The 5,633-nt window shown below is 31.8% G+C and overlaps 1 pseudogene; it reads left to right on the top strand.

The window, feature by feature from the left end:
• LOC116631418 overlaps positions 1-443 on the top strand; it is a 10,832-nt pseudogene extending 10,389 nt beyond the window's left edge.
• Positions 444-5,633: the final 5,190 nt, after the last annotated feature.

Below are 5,633 nucleotides of genomic sequence, written 5' to 3'. Positions count from 1 at the left end.
AAAAAAAAAAAAAAAAAAAAAAAAAAAAAAAAAAAAAAAAAAAAAAACAACTAGAACTTTAAAAACACCACTGTCTCTTCAGTTGATGACAGATTTCAGTGTTTTTAATAAGTATCTTTTTTGCTCAGTCTAATCAGGACAGTCCTTTTCCAGCTGATGTACTAGGAATACAGCTATAACTTTCTTTCCCCCAAATGAGATTATAAGGCCCCCTGTAATGGGTAAAAGAGAGCTAATCTTGCTATTTCTGTTGTTTGATTGTTTCAGCCCATTTTTAAGGTCCTGAAAGGAGCTAAAAACCAAGTTTTATTTGATAGTTTAATTTGTAATTACAGGTACAGGAAGGAGATAACTTAGAATTTGATCACCACCACAAAGAGCAACAGGGTGTCTCTACAGTGGAGTTACAGAAAGAAGAGAGCCACATTTTAGTACAAAAGTAGAGCAACCCCTTTGAGCAACTGCACAAGACAGAATGAATCTAGGAATTAGAATGGCACAGTGCTAAATATTAAAACTTGCAGTTATATTCACAAAGGATTATTTTATCATTGTGAGTTGAAAACAAGAGTTGTTCTAACTTGATCAGCTAGTTATAAAAAAAATCTCTTAGGTGATAGTATAATATACTGAAGTTGATTCTCTTAACACAGAAAATGGTGAAAAAAGGATGTGATAATACAGAAACCACGTATCTGTAATGGAAGAACTAGATTAGAGTTAAATTTTCCAGATGTCTGAATATTTTGTATTTTAAAGCTAAGTTATTTTTTAAAAACATTTCAGGGGGAAAAAAACTTTTCGGAAAATGAGGCTAAAATGGATGATTTTCCTTTTCTATACATAATATTTAATAAGCATGAAATTTGTTTCATATCACATATAATAGTGTATTTTATGTAGTTATATGCTGAAGGCAGAATAATTTAGTATGCTATGTGTTTTTTTCCAAAGAGGAATAAACAACACATTTATGTTCCTTAATGAGTATTTTTGTTTTGTGTTAAGACAGCTCTGATGGATTGCTTGTATTTGTTCAATTTCCATCTGGGCAATGAAGTTCACCATCTTCATTTCTCTATCAATTTGAATTAATTTCATTCCAGTTAAAAGTAAATTAATGTTAAAACAAAAAAAAAATCCAGCATAATATTTAATTTCAGAGCATTCTGCATGATTTAACAATACATAAAACATGTTTTAAAGAATAAATTTTTTCTGCCTAACTAGCTATTTTGAATCACTACAAGAAGTCAACTCCACTGACAGCCAGGAAAGATAAACATTGAAATTTAAGAGATTTCATTGTTATCTGCTTGTCTGTTATTGCCTGTATTAAGGTATTTAATTACAGAAAAATCAGGTCATTGACCAAAAGCCAGTACACTAAACTCAAGTATTGTATGTTCAGTCATGATTATATCTAAGATTCCCTTCTGTGATGACTACATTCAGGCATTAATCTTCCATAAATATGTTTTCTTTTTTTTTTGGTTTGTTTTACTTTTTTTACTTTTTAAAAAGCTTAAATTCACTAGAAATTGCAAATATAAAATGGAGGTTTCCATGTACCCTTCCCCCAGTGATTATATTTTATGTAACTAGAATCTAATATTATAACCAGGAAATTGACATTGGTAAACATGTGTGTATAGTTCTATGCAGTTTTTTCCAGGTATAGTTTCAAGTAAGCACTACTACAAGCAAGATGCATAACTATTCCGTCACCGCAAAGATCTCTCACTACCATTTATATACTTCCCCTCCACTATCCTAACCCCTGTTAACCACTAATTTATTCCCCATCTCTGTAATTGTGTCATTTTGAGAATGTTATATAAATGGAATAATATAGTATATGACATTTTTGGATTGGCTTTTTGCAGTGAACATAATACCCTTGAGATGTATCCAAGTTGCTCCAAATAATAATAGCTTACACTTATTTTTTTGCTGAGTATCCCGTTGAATGGCTATACCACCACAGATTGGATAAACATTTACCTATTGAAGGACATTGGTTGTTTCCTGTGTTTGGCTATTGAATATGAATAAGGCTGCTAGTGTACAGGATTTTGTGTGGTTATATAGTTTCATTTCTCTAAGATAAACGCCAAGGAGTGTGACTGTTGAATTTTATGAAAATGTACGTTTTCCAGACTGCCAAACTGCTTTTTCCAGAGTGCTGTACCAATGTACAAACCCACTAGCAATGTACGAGAGATCCAGTTTCTCTGCATTCTTGCCAGCATTTGAAATTGGCACTTGTTTTGGTTGTTCTGATAGGTGTGTGGGGATAACTCATGGTGGCCTTTGTATGCATTTCTCTAACGGCTACTGATATTCAACATTTTTTCTTGTGTGTTTCCACATATCTTTTTAGGTGAATTCATACAATGTTTCTCCTCTTACCAGTTTATTAATAGAATTTTTTTCATTGTTGACTTTTGAGAATTCTTTACATTTTTAGATATTAGTCCTTGAATCCATGGAATAGATCCCAGTGGTCATGGCATGAAATTCTTTTTATATATTTCTAAAATCTATTTGCTAATAGTTTAAGATTTTTTATGTCTATATTCTCGAGGGCTATTGGCCTTTAGGTATTTAGTTGTTATTGTTGTGTTTTTGTCTGGTTTTGGTAAGAAGGTAATAACACTAACTTCATAAAATCATTGTCAGAGATTAAAGTTTTTGAATAGAATAGTTTACAAAATGATCCAAAATTTCCAAATACCATTCTCTTCCTTTTTTATTTCTGTGACTTTATATGCATTAAATGTTTTTTAAAGACTTTATATTTTTAGAGCAATTTGAAGTTCAGAGCATGAAACTAAGGGCAAGTACAGATATTCTTATATAGCTGTAGCCCCTACACATATATGGACACAAGCATTATGAACATTCCCCACCAGAATGATCTATATGTTACAACTGGTGGACCTACACTGACACATCATAATCAGCCAGAGTCTATGATGTACATTATAGTGTACATTATAGTGTATATAGTCTATAAGTTTGGACAAATGTTTAATGACATGTATCCAATATTATAGTATTGTACAGAGTATTTTCACTGCTCTAAAATTTCCTCTGTGCTTTGCCTATTCATCCCTCCTCCACCAACTCCTGGAAACCACTAATCTTTTTACCCTTTCCATACTTTTGCCTATTCCAGAATGTCACATGTTGGGAATCATACAGTATGTAGTCTTTTTAGATTGCCTTCTTTCACTTACTAAAGTGCATTTAAGATTCCTCCATTCTTGTGTTTTCATGTCTTGATAGCTTATCTCTTTTTTAGCAATGAAGAATATTCCATTGTCTGGATATACCATAGTTTATTTGTCCATTTACTTTCTGGAGGATATCTTGGTTGCTTCCAAGTTTTAATAATTATGAATAAAGCTACCACAAACATCTGTGTACAGGATTTTGTGCAGATATAAGTTTTCAGTTCCTTTGGGTAAATACCGAGGAGTGTGATTACTAGATCAGATGATAAGAGTATGTTTAGTTTTGTAAGAAACCGTCAGTCTTTCAAAGTGACTCTATCATTTTGCGTTCCCAGCAACAATGAATGAGAGTTCCTGTTGCTACTCCTTATTCTCACCAGGGTTTTGGTATTTTCAGTGTTCTGGATTTTGGCCATTCTAATTAGTATGCAGTGGTATCTGACTGTTGTTTTAATTTACATTTCCCTGATGACATATGATGTGGAAAATCTTTTCATATACTTACATGCCATCTGTATGTCTTCTTTGGTGAGCTATCTGTTGAGGTCTTTGGCCCATTTTTGATTGGGTTGTTTGTTTTCTTACTGTTGAGTTTTAAGAGTTATTTGTGTATATTGGATAGCAGCCCTTTATCAGATGTATCTTTTGCAAATATTTCATTCCAGGCTGTGGCTTGTCTTCTCATTCTCCTGACATTGTCTTTAATAGAACAGAAGTTTTCAATTTTAATGAAGTTCAGCTTATCAATTATTCCTTTCTGGGCTATTTGTTTTGTGTTATGTCTAAAAAGCATCAGGAATACCTGAGGTCAAATAGGTTTTCTTCTAAGTTATCTTCTAAGAGTTTTATAGTTTTGTGTTTTAAGGGTAAGTATATAATCCATTTTGAGTTACATGAAGATTATAACCTCTGTTCCTAGATTCATTTTTTATGTGAATATCTATTTATATTAAATGTTTTTCATATTCAACTTCAATATAACCATCCAAATAGGCCAAAAAATACTTAGTATAACAAGAATATATAACATCTATAACTGATACATAATACACATTTAAAAATTATTTGTATTAATATATTTAATTATGTAGCATAAATTTATATATCAGCAAAATATCTGCCTTATATGTTACCCAGAATATATAACCATGGGAAAGAATAATTATACACATTTATTAATACATATGTTGCCGGCATTAAGTACTTCAAGTTAAAACATACCTATTTTTTGTTATAAATTACTGTCAATGAAGAAAACTCTAGTGCTATAAGATGAAGTGGACGTTTTGTGCTTATAGCCAGAAAACTAAAAAAAAAAAAAAGACAGTTATATTTAACATTTGCACACAATGATATCTAAAATTAAATCACTCTGTTTACTTAGATAAGAATTTTGATTCTGAAATTAGTTCCACTCTCTTATGACATCAAATTTTTCCAATCATGAATTATTTCTATTATTATAAAGTTAGGCTCCAAAGTCCCTATCTTATTTTTTTTAAGATTTATGTATACATTTGAGAGAGAGAGAAAGAGGCAGAGGAACAGAGGGAGAGAGAAAATCCTCAGGCAGACTCCCCAGTGAGCACAGAGCCTAATGCAGAGCTAGATTCCAGGACCCCAAGATCATGACCTTAGCTGAAATCAAGACTCAGCCTCTTAACCCACTGAGCCTCCCAGGCACCCTGAAAGTTCCTATCTTAAAGTAAAACAAAATCCCTGAAAAAATCTCCCTTGATCCCACATTTCCTCTCTGTAATACCTTCTTACTCTATTCTTCAGAGAAAACTTAAAAGAGACAGTTGTCCATAGTTTTTGTCTTGATTCTTCCACCTTTAATTTTTTTTAATCAAGTACCCTATTTGCATTTAGCTTCCACTATTTTACTGACTTGTATTTATCATATTATGAAAGGCATCTCTATTGCCCAGGCAACTATCTATTTCTATTTTCTTATCTATTTTATCTTGCATTTGCCAAATGGGTTTGATACATTTGTCCATATGTACCTTTGTGAAACATTTTATTCTTAGCTTTTTTGATACTATACTTTCCTTGTCTTTCTCTTTATTTCATTCACTATTCATTGTTTAATATTATTTGATAGCTTTTTTGATAATATTCTAGTAGTTGGAGGTCCAAATATTTGTCCTTGGTCTCTTTTTCTTCTCCATAAGAATGAAGAAAAGTAAAAATCTTAGGGTTTCTTTGAGGAGTATAAAAAGTTAACTCTAAAGCTTATATGTAAGTGCCAACATTTGGCTAATGAACATAACAATAATAATAAAAAAACTTATATGTAAATGCAAAAAGGCAAAAATTCCCAAATGATCTGGAAGAAGTGGCACACATTGCATGTAGATGGCATTGAATCAGTAGTGACCCATTGTGCAG

This window comes from Phoca vitulina, unplaced genomic scaffold (assembly GCF_004348235.1).
Source record: "Phoca vitulina isolate PV1807 unplaced genomic scaffold, GSC_HSeal_1.0 scaffold5, whole genome shotgun sequence".
Classification (NCBI taxonomy): Eukaryota; Metazoa; Chordata; class Mammalia; order Carnivora; family Phocidae; genus Phoca; species Phoca vitulina.
Note: the sequence above shows the minus strand (reverse complement) of the source record. Positions and strands in the feature narration are given on the sequence as shown.